Source organism: Erinaceus europaeus, chromosome 11 (assembly GCF_950295315.1).
Source record: "Erinaceus europaeus chromosome 11, mEriEur2.1, whole genome shotgun sequence".
NCBI classification, from domain to species: domain Eukaryota; kingdom Metazoa; phylum Chordata; class Mammalia; order Eulipotyphla; family Erinaceidae; genus Erinaceus; species Erinaceus europaeus.
In genome coordinates, this window is record NC_080172.1 from 44,381,855 (window position 1) to 44,397,985 (window position 16,131).

Sequence of the window (16,131 nt, forward strand, 5' to 3'; positions counted from 1 at the left end):
CTCCAATTCCCTCCATTTCTAATGTGTATCTCCCAGAACTTTGGCTTGAAGGAGTGAACAGGCCACGATCTGGAAGATTGGTTATGGCAGGCAGCATGAGAGGTGGCCTAGTCCCAAATCCTTAACCAACAGTTTCTTCTTCTAGCGTTTGCCCTTCTTCCGTAGCCAGTCAACAGCATCAGGTTGAGCCTGATGTAAAGTTTCGAGACCTCCTTTGAAATCTGGAGAGGTGGCAGTCGTTGACTATGTGGGTCATAGTCTGTCTGTAGCCGCAGGGGCAGTTCGGGTCGTCTCTGGCTCCCCAGCGATGGAACATAGCGGCGCCCTGGCCATGGCCTGTTCGATACCGATTGAGGAGGTCCCAATCATAACGTGCTAGGTCAAAGCCGGGTTGACGCTTTCAGGGGTCTGTGATGAGGTGTTTGTTCTTTACCTCAGCTGACAGAGAAGTTCAGTGTAGGTGTAGGAGACCAGATTGGATGACGAGACGTCAAGCGTTGGACAGGGTGGGCAAAGATATCCGCGTATATTGGCAGGTCTGGTCGAGCGTAGACGTGGGAAATGAACTTAGATGATGCCGCAGCATAATGCCAGAGATGATGATCGTAGTGTGGAAGCGCTCGCGCCCCATGAGGAGCTGGCCAGTCTTGCAATGATGTTATTCCTCGCGCCCACCTTTGCTGCAGTTTTTATGAGATGTTCGTGAAATGACAGAGTGCGATCCAGAGTAACGCCAAGATAGACTGGCTGGGCTTCATGCCGGATTCTTGTATCGCCAAGCTGCACATTAAGCTCACGCGAGGCTGAGGCATGGTGTAGATGGAAAACAGATGATACCGTTTTTGCAGTGCTAGGGATTAGTCGCTATTTTTTACAGTAATCAGATATCAGAGACATGTCTTTCGTGAGTGTTTCCTCGAGGATGTCGAACTTGGATGCCTGAGTTGCACAGTAGATGTCATCGGCGTAAATGAACTTCCTTGAAAAAGTTTCTGGGAGGTCATTGATGTAAATATTAAATAGCGTAGGAGCCAGAACAGAGCCCTGGGGTAGGCCACTTGAGACAAGTCTCCATCTGTTAGACTTGTCACCCAGATGCACCCGGAATCTTCTGTTTTGGAGAAGAAACGATACTGTGATGGTCACCCATGGAGGCATGCATCTTGAGATCTTGACTAGGAGACCACGGTGCCAGACCGTGTCATAGGCTGCTGTGAGATCAACAAAGACAACAGTAATAACAAATGACTGATGAGATCTTCTTTCTTGAGATTCAGAGTCAGGAGTCGGGCGGTAGTGCAGCAAGTTAAGCAAAGCACAAGGACCAGCGCAAGAATCCCAGTTCGAGCCCCTGGCTCCCCACCTGCAGGAGGATCACTTCACTGGCAGTGAAGCAGGTCTACAAGTGTCTATCTTTCTCTCCCCATCTTTGTCTTCCCTTCCTCTCTCCATTTCTCTTTGTCCTATCCAACAATGACAACAACAATAATAATAATAACTACAACAATAAAAGAACAAGGGCAACAAAAGGAAATAAATAAAAACATTTGTTTAAAAAAAAAAAAGATTCAGAGTCCTTAGTAGTTTAAGTAGAAATGGAAGCATAAAGAAGGCTGGGTGGTAACACACCTGTTTAAGTGTATGTGTTACCATGCACAGGAACAGGGTTCAAGTCCCTGCTCCCCAAATATAAGAGGGAAGTTTCATAAGCAGTGAAGCAGAACTAAAGGTATCCCTCTGTCTCTCTCTCTCTCTCAATTTCTCTGTGCTATCAAATTAAAAATTAATAAACTTAAATATATTTTTAAAAAAGAATTGAAAGCATAGACACAAAGACATCAGATATGATGAGCCTAGACCTCCAACAGATCCCTCTCTCCAGCATCTCTGGTCATCTCCATTGGGAACAACATCATAAGCCCTCTTATGGGCTTCTACAGGACCTTGCCCTTGATGTGGATCAACAATGGTAGGGACTACCCCATTTTTTTTGTTTTGTTTTGTTTTATTTATTTGTTTGTTTGTTTTGGCTTTTTCAGACTACTTTATTTTTTTCTTTCTATTTTTCCCCCGTTATTAGGGGAATAATGTTTTACAGTCGCCAGTAAATACAACAGTTTGTACACGCATAACACTTCTGTTTTCCACATAACAATACAACCCCCACTAGATCCTCTGCCATCCTTTTCCAGAATCTGTACCCTCCCCCCACCCACTCGAGTCTTCTACCTTGGTGCAATACACCAACTCCAATCCAGGTTCTACTTGTGTTTTCTCTTCTGATCTTGTTTTTCAACTTCTGCCTGAGAGTGAGATCATCCCATATTCATTCTTCTGTTTCTGACTTATTTCACTTAACATGATTTCTTCAAGCTCCATCCAAGATGGGCTGAAAATGGTGAAGTCACCATTTTTAATAGCTCAGTAGTATTCCATTGTGTATATATACCACAACTTGCTTAGCCACTCATCTGTTGTTGGACACCTAGGTTGCTTCCAGGTTTTGGCTATTACAAATTGTACTGCTATGAACATAGGTATACACAAATCTTTTTAGATGGGTGTGTTGGGTTCCTTAGGATATATCCCCAGGAGAGGAATTGCAGGATCATAGGGTAGGTCCATTTCTAGCCTTCTGAGAGTTCTCCAGACTGTTCTCCACAGAGGTTGGACCAACTGACATTCCCACCAGCAGTGTAGGAGGGTTCCTTTGACCCCACACCCTCTCCAGCATTTGCTGCTGTTACCTTTTCTCACAGGAGTGAAGTGGTATCTCATTGTTGTCTTTATTTGCATTTCTCTGACAGTCAAAGACTTGGAGCATTTTTTGATGTGTTTCTCGGCATTTTGGATCTCTTCTGTGGTGAATATTCTGTCCATGTCCTCTCCCCATTTTTGGATGGGGTTATTTGTTTTTTTGTTGTTGAGTTTGGCAAGCTCTTTATATATTTTGGTTATTAAAGTCTTGTCTGATGTTATTACATGTAAAGATCTTCTCCCATTCTGTGAAGGGTCTCTTTGTTTGGGGGGTTGGTTTCTTTTGTTGTGCAGAATTTTTTAATTTGATGTAGTCTCGTTGGTTTATTCTTGCCTAGGCTTCTTCATAACTGGATTTGTATCACTGAAGATGCCTTTAAAAATTTAGATGGAGGTAGCCGGGTAGCGCAGTGGGTTAAGATTAAATTGATGGGGTTTATAGTTAACAATATTTATATACTTTTTCAATATTTGGGAGCTACTTTCTTCCCTGGCCCAGCTTTCTAGTCCTATTCCCAACTCTGATACTATCTCCCCAGGCAATACCTTTGGCCCACCTGCATATTAACTGTTGGGCTCAGGCAAAAAATTAGTAAAGTCATGAGCCTCTTGGAATATACCTAAAATAGACCTACCAGCTTTTTCCAAATCGGAGACTCCAAATCTTATCTGCTCTATTCTTGCCTTTAGGTTCTTGATTATTTAATAATTTGTTATGCTTTTTATGTTAATGCTTTTCAGTCACCAAGTTGCAGATGCTACCACGATGCCAACCTCACCAATGTGTCCTGGAACCCCACCTACCCAGAGCCCTGCCCACTAGGGAAAGATAGGGACAAGCTGGGAGAATGGATCCACCTGCTAACACCCATGTTCAGCAGAGAAGCAATTACAGAAGCCAGACCTTCCACCTTCTGCACCCCATAATGATCCTGGGTCCACACTCCCAGAGGAATAAAGAATAGGAAAACTTCTTAATGGAGGGGATGAGATGCGCAACTCTGGTAGTGGGAGCTCTGGTGCTGTGGAAATGTACCCCCTCCTCTCCAGGAGACTTGTCAGTCATTATTAAATCAATTTAAAGGGGGGGGGCAGTAGCACAACGGGTTAAGTGCACATGATACAGGGCGCAAAGATTGGTACAAGGATCCCTGTTAAGAGTTTGAGCTCCCAGCTCCCCACCTGCAGGAAGTCAGTTCACAAGAGGTGAAGTAGGTCTGCAGGTGTCTATCTTTCTCTATCCCTCTCTGTCTTCCCCTCCTCGCTCAATTTCTCTCTGTCCTATCCAACAACAGCAGCAATAACAAAAATAACAACAAAGACAACAAAATGGAAAAAAATGGCCTCCAGGAGCAGTGGGTTTGTAGTGCCGGCACAGAGCCCCAGCAATAACCCTGGAGGGGAAAACAAAAAAAAAAGCAAAGATAAGATAGCTGGATGAATAAATGGGACAACCTGGATAGTCTATGTCTTGTGCAAGAAAAGAATACCTTCCTTCAAGAAAAAGTATAAGTTAAGACTATTACCATACAACCCTAAGTGGTGGTCCTCCAAGAGAAAGCAGAATGCCAAACTGATCCACTGGGAGGGGTTGGGGCAGGAAGAACACCAGCTCTGTTTTAGTAACAAGTATATAGTTTAAATTCACCTGAATGGTTTTTAGAATGTGTTTTTAAAATCAGTGGCCGCAGCCTACATGTCCCATGGGGAACCAGGCAAAGCTGTTCTAGCATGAATATAGTTTGCTGAGATAGCAAGGTTCTGCAGAGGGAGTGAGAGGTTTCCAGAAGCTCCCCAGGAAACATCTCTGAATTTATACGTGCAGGTGCATGCTCTCATTCTCACCTGTTTCACACTCTCCCTGTATTCTCCCCACACACCAAATGCCACCACAATTCCATCTACCCCGCTGCTCACCCACAAAAGAGGTAAATAAAGGAGGATAGGAATCTGAGCTCTGGGAATCTGATCAACATGTATAAAGCATCAGTGAACAAGCACATGAATATTTTGCTGAGAGCGTATGTAGAAAGCTATGCCAGAGTTGGTTTTTGTAGGATGGTCTCTCCAATGCTCACCAGGACTGTGTACAGTCAAGCTTGCTCACAAACTCAGGCTTTTAATGTAAATTCTTTTTTTTTTTAATTCTTTACTTTATTGGATAGAAACAGCCAAAAATCCAGAGGGAAGGGAGAGACAGAGAAGGAGAGAGACACCTGCAGCACTGTTTCACCACTGGCAAAGCTTTCCCTCTGCAAGTGGGGACTGGGAGTTCAAGCCCGGGTACCTTATGCATTCTAACATGCATTCAACCAGGTGCACCACCACCTGGCCCCTTCAATGTAAATTCTGCCCTCTTTAGAATAGTGTCCTTATACTATACACAAACTGGACATGATTACACAGTCTGACTCTGGGATATGTCTCAACAAGCACTTCCTGCTAAAGAAACAACAAAGTAAACTTATCACAAGTTTGGTAGGATCCATCAATACATCCCTAACTATACTCCAGCATCCATGACTCAAGGTGTACATTTCTGTGACCTAGGAGTGTTCAACCTCTCATAAACAAATGTTTAAAAAAAAAAAGGAGGGTGGAGGGTAGATAGCATAATGGTTATGTAAACAGACTCTCATGCCTGAGGCTCCAGAGTCCCATGTTCAATCCCCTGCACCACCATAAGCCAGAGCTGAACAGTGCTCTGGTAAAAAAAAAAAAAAAAAATCAGAAAGAATGCATAGAATGGCTTTGAAAACTTTGTTTCTTACAACAAATAAGCCTAACATAAAGTATTGTAAACCACATGATAATGAATTTAAAATTAGGGCATAATCTATAGCTTCTAGTTCTGATGCAAAAACCCAGGAAAAATAGGTTGTGTAGATTCCTCAAACATCAAGTGATCCATGAATTATCAGTCATATTTTGTAACACTACCATATAAGGAAAAATCTCATAGTTAAATATATCACTTATAGTTGCTGACATATTGGCAAACGTTGCCAAATAAAAACAATTTTAGGGGGACCAGGTGGTGGCACACCTGGTTAAGCGCACGTTATGGTGCACAAGGGCCTAGGTTTGAGCCCCGCAGTCCCCACCTGCAGGGGGAAAGCTTCACAAGTGGTAAAGCAGGGCTACAAGTGACTCTCTTTCTCTCTCCCTCTCTATCACCCCCTTCTCTCTCAATTTCTGTCTCTATCCAGCAAATAAAGATTTAAAAAAATTTTAATTTTACACTGGCACAAAAAGTTCAAATTACAAAAAGCATATATTTATTAGCAGCCCTCTTTGAGCTAGCTACCTAATTAATATAAAGACACATTGTCACACCAACAAGTTAGTCACATAAATCACAATTCCAATCAAAATGCCAAACTAGTAAGTATATTTAACATTTGAATATGTTTGAGTTATTTGTGGTAACGTGTTTGTTAAGCGGCATGAGCAATCATAACTTTTCTAATATCAATACTTAAATGACCATTTCTCATTTAAAAAAACACTGGAACTCTGTGAGACAAGAAACCAACCACATGTCACCAAAGGATCACCAAAATGACACTTGAATAGGACAAGCAATTTTGGAACAGTTTCCACAATACCAATAATTTAAAAATCACTTAAACATGATTCCAGAGAATTTATTCATTTAAAAATTAAAACATAAGATCAGCTAGAACATTGTGGAGGGAGAGAGATTGGGAGATAGCTCACTGAGTAGAGAATATACCTACCTAAGTACAAAGACCTGAGTTCAAGTTCCCAGCTACTACATGGGAGACCTGCTCAGGGAAAGCTTTACAGCAGTGAAGCAGTGCTGCTATATCTCTCATCACTCATCCCTCTCCCCGTCTTCTTCCTGTCTTTCACCCTTTATCTACAAGAAGTGGTAAAATCACACAGCCACGCCATTCGAGCAAAAACCCTGACAACAAGAAAAAAAGTGAAAAGGAAGAAAGAATAAAATAAGTAAAGAAACAAACTGTTTATAGGGGCCCAGAAGGAGCAGTGGAGCACTCACTGCATGGTAGGGCACTGGACTTGTAAACATGAAGTTCTGAATTCAATCCCCAGCAGGTGTGATGCTCTAGTCTCACGAAATAAATAAATCTTTTTTTAAAAAGAAAAGAACTTGGGGTTAGGCGGTAGCGCAGTGGGTTAAGTGCACATAGCGCAAAGCACACCGACTGGCGTAAGGATCCTGGTTCAAGCCCCCGACTCCCCACCTACAGGGAGGTCATTTCACAGGCGGTAAAGCAGGTCTGCATGTGTCTTATTTTTCTCTCTCCCTGTCTTCCCCTCCTCTCTCGATTTCTCTCTGGCCTATCAAATGACAATGACAGCAATGACAGCAATAACAACAACAACAATAAACAACAAGGACAACAAAAAGGAAAAGGTAGCCTCCAGAAGCAGTGGATTCATAGTGTAGGCACCAGGCCCCAGTGATAATCCTGGAGGAAAAAAGAAAGGAAGAAAGGAAGAAAGGAAGAAAGAAAGAAAGAAAGAAAGAAAGGAGAAGAGAAGAAAAGAAAAAGAAAAAGAAAAAGAAAAAGAAAAAGAAAGAAGGAAGCCTATTATGTATGGGGAATAATAATGTAACAAAAGAGTATGTATGTGGTAAAGTTCACAATTATGCTGTAATTCTGAATCATTTAAACATCTGAATTGTCTGCTATCTTAACCTTTAAAAAAAACAGCAACAGAAGCTGCCAAAAGCAGTTAGGAAGAAAGCATATAATTCCTAAAAGAATTTGGTATATCCAAATATTTTACTACTTATTTTACTACTTAAATGTCTTATAATTTTAAAATAAATGGGTGCTTACTAAATCCATAGTAAGACTCAACATATATGGAACATAGATCATATTCATGTGTGTGTGTTTATGAAACTTGACACATTCCTGGCCAATATCATACATAATAATTGCAGGGCTGAACAGTAATTACAGTCCCACATTTTAAAAGCCAACCAATAAGTCAAAGTTGAAAAACTAACTGATACATTTATTTCTTGATTTTGATTACGTGTGTGTGTGTGTGTGAGAGAGAGAGAGAGAGAGAGAGAGAGAAAGAGAGAGAGAGAGGGAATTGGGCTTCAACTACTCTAGTTTCTTTGTAACAAAATACTGGCAGAGAATACATTGGATTGAAATTACTTGACTATCTTCCTACTAAATAAGTAAAAGATATGGACTGTTCACATTTCATTGTAAAATATATACAACTTCAGAGATTATAAGCTACATTCTGAATGAAATGTGAATCATAAATCACATTCCTAAGATAGGAACAGAAAATATTTATAATATTATAAGATATTTATCTTATACTGAGTCACCTTGTCACTGCAAATCTAACAGTTGATTTTACATTAAAGTAACTGAGATGAGGTAGAATGTGTGATAATAAAAATCCTTGGAGGCATTTACCAACCAGTTTATCTCTGAAGCTACACCTAGGTCTAGAAGTCTTTGAACACCTGCATACACACTTCACATTTTCTCTCTCCCCTACTGTTTTAAAAATCAAACTCCTAGAATAAATCTGTATCACCCTATCTGGCCTTGGTTTTATGTTTATGTAACTACTGAAAACAATATTACAATACAATAGTATTACACATGCAAAATTGCTCATTTTAGTAAGACTATTCCTATCCCTGAACCCTCACCTTAGCTTCTCTCGCAAACTCACTACATCTCAACATCTCATAACCCCTACGCCATTAAATCCAGAGGAAGACCTCTGGGTCCAGAACTAGGACTTTTCTCTTTATAGGGTAGGTCTATTTGTCCTTTAAAAAAAATTTTTTTTTAAAGCTAATGATACAGAAAACCTTTTAAAGGCTGCTAGCATAAGGAGCTTCCAACACCAAAAACACAAAACACCTTGTTCTTTTTTAATCTTCTTTTATTAACTTATTATTATTGGATAAAGACAGAGAAAAATTGAGAGGGGAGAAGGAGATAGAGACATCTGCAGCCTGCTTCACCACTCTTGAAGCTTTCCCCCTGTAGGTAGGGACCAGGGACTTGAACCAGGTCGTTATGCAATGTAATGTGTGCACTTAACCGGGGGCACCACTTCCTGCCACCCCACCCTGTTTTATTATTTCAAAACAAATATCATTTCTCATAAAATATAGAGTATTGATTCAAAAGAGTCCATGAAAGTCACAATGTGTAAATGCTTCTGGTAACAGAACAAATTAATGTCAAGACACAACCAATAAGGTAAAAAGCCTCGATGTAACCATGCCTGTCAGAGGGCATCTGTATTAGCAGCTCAGGGAAGTGGCATTTACAGAAAAACACAACTCCGTTGAAAATCATTAGGCCTCAGCCATTAATCCCCTCCCCCATCTCTTCCTCAGGATATTTCAAAGCAATTAACCAGTAGAAGGTGCTATTCTGTATCCCACACATACTCACACCAACCTCTCTTTGGCCCAAAGCTGGGTTACTTACAGCGAAGTTGATCAACCTATTCCCTGACCAGTGATCCAGAAAGCCTCTACATTAGTCCTCAAAGCAGAAACCCAGATCTTTCCTTATAACCCCAATTTGCAAAACAAAACACACTCACAGCTCAATTAGCCAGCATACCTATCAAACCCACCACAACACTAATGTCAACACATTTTTGCTCAATATGATTTTTACAATCTTAACTGAAGCAATCTACTACAAAAAAAAAAAAAAAAATACAAAGACAATGATTACCCTGGTCCCATTCACTATAGTGAGAATCAGCTTAACAAATCACTATTCCCAACAAAGTCCTGGGCAAGGAAGAAAAGAAAAACTGAGTATAATGCCAATACATATAATGACTTTTTAGCTTACATACACAAAACACAAAAAGCTAGAGAGAACAAAGTTGCAAAGGAAAGGGAGATGAAGAGGAGACTCTGAATATGTTTCTTAGTATCTTTTAGTTTCCAATGTACTCTTCTGCCTTTTGCAAGGTTGAAAAAAAAGGGGGGGCAGCCAGACCTCAAATGGGCGCTAAAGAAGAAAAACACCTACCCTTCCCCCATCTTCCCTCCTCCCTCCCCAAAAAAGCTGCGTTTGTCTGTGCAAACCTAGCCCCAAATATGGGGGAGAGAGAGAATGAATGTGTGTAAGGAAGAACAATGAGCCTTCAGCCTGGTAGTGTGTGTGTGTGTGTGTGTGTGTGTGTGTGTGTGTGTGCGCGCGCGTGTGTGTGCTTGTGTGTGCGCGCGCGCGCCTCTTTTCCCTTCGATCTCAACAACAACAGGGAGTGCTGGAAGCAAGCTTTCCATTCAGCCTAGGCCATCAAAATCAAACTGGTGTATAATTTACTGTGGAATTAACTCGGCAAGCAAATCCATGGAAGGAAATAGTAACCCAAAGATGATCTTATTATTGTATGGATTCATCCTTTCTCCCCTCCCCCCAACAGCCTGAGAGACTAAAGAAGCCAGTGTACAACAGACAAAAAGGTCTCTCTTTAAATGGAAAGCAATTATCAAAACTGTTTCAAACCTATACATACTATGTATCAATTTTGTTACATTAAAACATCTGCTTTGTAATTTACTAAGTTTCCCTTTTACTAGTTATCTTTTCTGTTAAAAAATTTTCTTGAAAAAAGCTATTTCAGGATTCATACAAAACTACTTTCTAAATGTATCTTAAAATAGCAACACATACGGAAACATTTAAAGCACCCAGATTCTCAAGGACACATTCAGTTTAAATCAGTGCTTGAAGTCTGTAATGCAGAAAAAAAAAAAAGTAAGCAAACCCTGGAAATGAAGCAGAGGAAAATGACAATTCAACAATGAATCATTTTGTTTTCCTTTCAACAACTTCTCAAAGCAACCAATTTCAAAGGAAACCTGACTTTCCCCCTCCAAAACACAGACACACACATACACGCTCAATTTATGTAAAAACTACTTATCTTCTCTCCAAAACTTTAATAAAATAAAAACAGTGTTCCCCTTCAGCAAGCTGAACTACATAAAACACGATATTAAGAATCCTAGACTGCTGCAAGTATTTTGGGGGGCGGCGTTCATAATTTTGTAACCGTATAGAGCAGAGAACTAGAGATTTAGAACACAAAGAGAAATCTTCCCTAATATTCAGATGCTACTTAAAGTCCGGCTGCTCTGCAACCCCCCCACCCGAAATCCACAAACATTCAAGAAATGTACCGTTTCAGTCCTGACTTCCTTTCCTCCTTCTCTCTCACCGCCCCCCACCCCCCCATCCCGGTTCAACCAGTAATTGAGTCACATGAAATAGTTTTAACCTCAGACAAGTCCAACAAGAGCATGAATAAGCAGAGAAAGAGCCTGGGGGCAGCAGAGAGTGGGACAGTTACCTGGCCCGGGCTGGGGCCACACACGGCCCCGGCTCTTTATTCCAGGACCTGCGCGGCTCCCAGCAGCGGGGCTCCACGCCGCCCCCTCGGCCTCCCCACGCCCCCTGCCCGGACCAGCGGGCAGCCCGGGCAAGTCGGAGACTTACCTTCCCCGAATGCGCTACACCATCAATGAAGGTGTGTGCGGCCGGCTCCCGGGAAAGTGGAGGGGCTGGGGGCTCTGGAGGGAGGCCTGCGGGGCTAGGGGCCGCCGAGGAGGGGCCGGGCCGCGGGCACAGAGCCGGGGGCTACGGGGCTGCCCTCCCTGACCTTTGGTGCGCTCTCCGCTCGGCTCCCTGGCCCTAGCTCGGCCGATCCTTTAGGAGCGGGAGCCCAGGCTCATGTCTGCTTTTTGTTTTTCTGAGGGCGAGGGGCTCCTCGAGGAGGAGGAAGAGGAGGATTTTTTTCCTCCTCAACTCGGAGAGCAAATGGGGCAGACACAATGTGGGAAGCGAGCTAAAAGAGAGAACCAGGGAGGCGGAGGCGAGGGATGGGGCGAGACCCGAGCCGAAAGAGCGTCTCGGGCGTGCTGGAGGAAGAGGAGGCTGGGAGCGCCGGGGGCTACTCGCGAGCGTCTGTGGGAGCAGCGGCGCCTCGGCGATGGTGGCCGAGCCGCGGCGGGGCTGCTGCGCGGACCCACCGCCCACTCCGCGTTCTGGTCCGGCCCACCTCGCAGTATCATGCCTCGCTATTGGTGTATCCTGGCGTGACGCCCATAGTGACCAGACCAATGGAAGCTGGAGGGGCGGGGCTTGCCCTTTTTTTTTTTCCTTTCCCCTCTTTCTAATAAAATGAGCCGAAGAGAAGGCGGGGAGCGGCTGCTTTGCTGAAGCTGTGGTCCCCCTCTGGAGCGCGCGCTCCAGGCGGCGGGTAGAGCCGGGCTCCCCGCCGGGGGCACGTCTTTATAGGGGGGCGGGCGCTGTGCGTAGATGTCGGGGTGGGGGTGACCGGAGAGGCGAGGACCGTGAAGCCCAGCAGGCATGTCCTTGGGACGAGATTGGCCCCCGTCCCGTTTATCTTTATTTCCAGGGTCACAGTTGCCCTTTAAGCCACTCAAAGACAGGAATTAAAATCCCTGAAGGGACAGTGTTTGCAACCATTTACTTAATGACTCTCGAAATTCTGATGAGCATGGGCGTTTCCAAAATACGTCTGTGGCAAAAGATTAATTAAGAAAAAGAAAAACAAAATTGGTACATTGTGCCGCTTATTGAAAAGAATAATAACAAGGAAACGGATGAAAAGTCTCATCAAGCAATAAAGAAGGACCTATAATCACACTGACTGACGGGGGGGGGGCGGAGATTAAAGAGCACTGTAAACAACTATGCCTTAAGTTTGAAAAAGATTCTTTACAAAGAGAAAACAAACATCACATAGTATTCTACCCCACTTCTCAAAGTACTAATAATCACAGTGACTATGTGACTATAAGGAGAGTGGAGGCCAAGCCAAATGTTCATTCTATTTAATTTATAGGATTGTGGGGTTTGGAAATTTTCATGATTAGCAGTTTTTGAAATGCATATGATGTTTATTGAGCTCTTTCACAGACCTTGGCATGAATCCAGGATAAATCATCAACCTATTGTTAGTTTGTTAATAAACAGTAAATGCTTATTGGTATCCTTTTACCATACACTCTTCCTAAAGAAGTTAAGATCTGTATCTAATAGAATAATTATGGGATAGAACATAGTGCAAAGTAATTCATATATTGCAAATAAAGTGATAATTTTATCTTTGCACTATCTATTCAGTTATAGTTTTCACATCCTACAGGTTCTTCTGAGAAAACAAGTCTTTATCTAACTCTAAGCAGAACTTGGAATGGAGTTGGTGTATTGCAGCAAAGTAAAAGTGGGGAGGGTTCAAGTCCTGGAACATGATGGCAGAGAACCTAGTGGGGGTTGTATTATTATGTGGAAAACTGGGAAATGTTATGCATGTACAAACTATGTAAAAAAAATGCCCCCATAAAAAATGTAAAAAAAATGCCCCAATAAAAATTTTTTTTTAGGTTTTTAATAATTTTCTGAGTAGCTGTCAGCAAGAAAAAAAAAATCCTTTGCTGTCAGCAAGAAAAAAAAATTCTTTCATCTATGAAATAGGAAAACTGGTTAATATCTACTTAGTTGTACATTTAACAATGTAAACACAAGTTTACAACCTGCTAAATTTAATAAACATCTCTTGACAATCCTGGCACAGATAAGCTACTTATCATCAGTGTGAAAAACATGAGAGGTAAAGTATATTAGTTAAGTGCTGGATAGTGGCACACCTGGTAAGTTCACATGTTACTAGTGCACAAGGACCTGGAGGTCCAAACCTCCAGACCTCACCTGCAAGGGAGGAAGTTTCACAAGTGATGAAACAATGCTGCAGGTGCCTTGCTCTCTCCCCCTTTTGTCTCCCCCCCCCAATGTCTCTCTGTCTCTATGCAAAATAAATAAAATATTTTAAAGTTATTAGTCAAATAGTTTCGGTTTCTATTAAGATCTACATTTACAGAAGTGCTATTCTAACAGGTTCAGGTGTGTGGTAGGTAAATGGATAGAAGTTCCAAAGAGGATGTATGTAGATCCTGTTCTACCATTCAGTAGGGAGTAAAGAGGCTCTTAAGATCAGAAAGGAACATTTTATGTAGTATTAGGGATTCGCATCATTTTCATTTATTATTTTTTAATGTAGATTTAGGAACTGAGGAAATTGCTCAGTGGTACAACACAGAACATGTATGCATGATGTCTTAGGTTCAGTTCCCAGCATAGTAAATGTCAGACCTGAGTTCTGATCTCTTCTCTATCTCTGCCTATCTCTCATAAAAATGAATCTTTTAAAAAATGTAGACCTAAAAGTCTTGAAATTCCACATAGTTATAAAGCATAGTATTATGGCATTAGACCATGAAATTAACAAACGGGGTCTGTTTAGCCATACCAATTCTGTTGTGGTTCAGTCCCAAAGTCAGAGTATGGCCTTCCTTCTAAGGGTAAGGTAATAACAATGCATTGGAATGAAAACAGTTACTTGGAGGGCCAGGGGGTGGTGCACCTGGTTGAGCACTCGTGTTGCAATGCACAAGGATCCATGTTTAAGCCCTCGGTCCCCACCTGCAAAGGGAAAGCTTTGCAAGTGGTAAAGCAGGATTGCAGGTGTCTTTCTGTCTCTTTCCCTCTCTGTCTCTCCCTTCTGCTCGATTTCTGACTGTCTCTATACAATAAATAAATAAAGATTAAGAAAAAGAAAGAAAACAGTTACTTGGAGCTTAGTATGTACCAGATGCCAACCCAAGCATGTTACATTCCTTAGCCTTCTTAGTCCTGAATCATGGAAGATAGTATATTATCCCCATTTTAAAAACTAAGAAACAGAGAGTCAGGCGGCAGCACAGCAGGTTAAGCGCACGTGGTGCAAAACGCAGGGACTGGTGTAAGTATCTGGTTCAAGCCCCCAGCTCCCCATCTGCAATGGAGTAGTTTCACAGGTGGTGAAGCAGGTCTGCAGGTGTCTTTCTCTCTCCCTCTGTGTCTTCCCCTCCTCTCTCCATTTCTCTCTGTCCTATCCAACAATGATAACATGAATAACAACAATTAACTACAGCAACAATAAAAAACAAGGACAACAAAAGAGAAAATAAATAAATATTTTTTTAAAATAACTAAGAAACCATGGCTTGGGGAAGTTAAATAGTATGTTCAAGGTTAAAGAGGTCAAAAGTATCTTGTAGGGAAAAAAAAAACTATGAAACTATTAGAAAGGATTTCCTTCTCTTTTCAACATGATTTAGAAACTACTTTGGTTATTGAATATGAAAACATCAATAAAGGCTTTTGTTACTTTATGCATCTTACTACAAGCTTAAAGTGATTTTATTTTGTATATGAAACTCCCATCAGAGATGTAGAAACCTAGGTGCCCAGCAGATAGCTAAGTGGATATGCAAAAGACTTGCATGCCTAAAATACCAGAGGTCTCAGGTTCAATCCTCAACCATCATAAGCCAAAGCTGAGCAGAGCTCTGGTAAAATAATAGTGTTGTTCTTTTTAAAAGATTTGTTTAGTTGTAAGAAAGGGATCAGGAGATAACTTACCTCATAGGACACACATTTTGCCATTTGCAATGACCTGATCTGAACTTCTGTCTACCACTTGAGACCATCTACATGAGCAGTAGAGCACTCCTGTGCTATGTCTTCTCTCTCTGTCTCTCTTTCCTCTATGTCTCACTTTGTGTCTAAAACAAAAAGAAAACAGAGGTCCGTTGGGACAGTGGAGTCATATAGTCACAATACCACAATGATAACCCTAATAGCAAAATAAATAAATGAGTATTAAGAAAGTTAAAAAGAAAGGAAAAAAGGAGGGGACATGGGGCTAGTAGGTGACTCCAGTAGAACACATGTTCAAATCCAGGGAGTTCATATGGGTGTTCATATGCAAAGGGAAGCTTCACAAGAACCAGACCAGTATCTCTTCTACAGTATCTCTTCTGTCTCCTATATATCTCGCCCTCTATAAAAAATGTTTTTTAAAAAAGGAAGGGCTGGGAGTCGGGCAGTAGCACAGTGAGTTTAAGTGCACGTGGCGCAAAGCACAAGAATTACTGTAAGGATCCCGGTTCGAGCCCCCGGCTCCCCACCTGCAGGGGAGTCGCTTCATAGGTGGTGAACCAGGTCTGTAGGTGTCTGTCTTTCTTTCCCCCCTCTGTCTTCCCCTCCTCTCTCCATTTCTCTCTGTCCTATCCAACAACAATGATATCAATAACTACAAGAACACTGAAAAACAACAAGGGCAACAAAAGGGAAAATAAATAAAATTTTTTAAAAAAGGAAGGGCCATATGAATAGACATGATAGAAATAGGCTAGGGGTATGGATTATGGATTGACCTGCCAATGCCCATGTCCAGCAGAAAAGCAATTACAGAAGCCAGATCCTCCACCTTCGGTTCCCCATAAAGATC

The 16,131-nt window shown here is 41.9% G+C and overlaps 1 protein-coding gene across 5 annotated transcripts in view; it reads right to left on the reverse strand.

The window, feature by feature from the left end:
- The window catches only part of RERE (arginine-glutamic acid dipeptide repeats), a 523,083-nt gene extending 511,274 nt beyond the window's left edge, over window positions 1–11,809 (reverse strand). For 2 of the 5 annotated variants that reach the window (XM_060201416.1, XM_060201414.1), the window contains exon 1: window positions 11,271–11,808. The gene's annotated coding sequence lies outside the window, so the exon portion shown is untranslated. Of the gene's footprint in view, window positions 1–11,270 lie in introns of all 5 variants that reach the window. The other 3 variants (XM_060201410.1, XM_060201413.1, XM_060201415.1) reach the window with 3 other exon arrangements.
- Window positions 11,810–16,131: the final 4,322 nt, after the last annotated feature.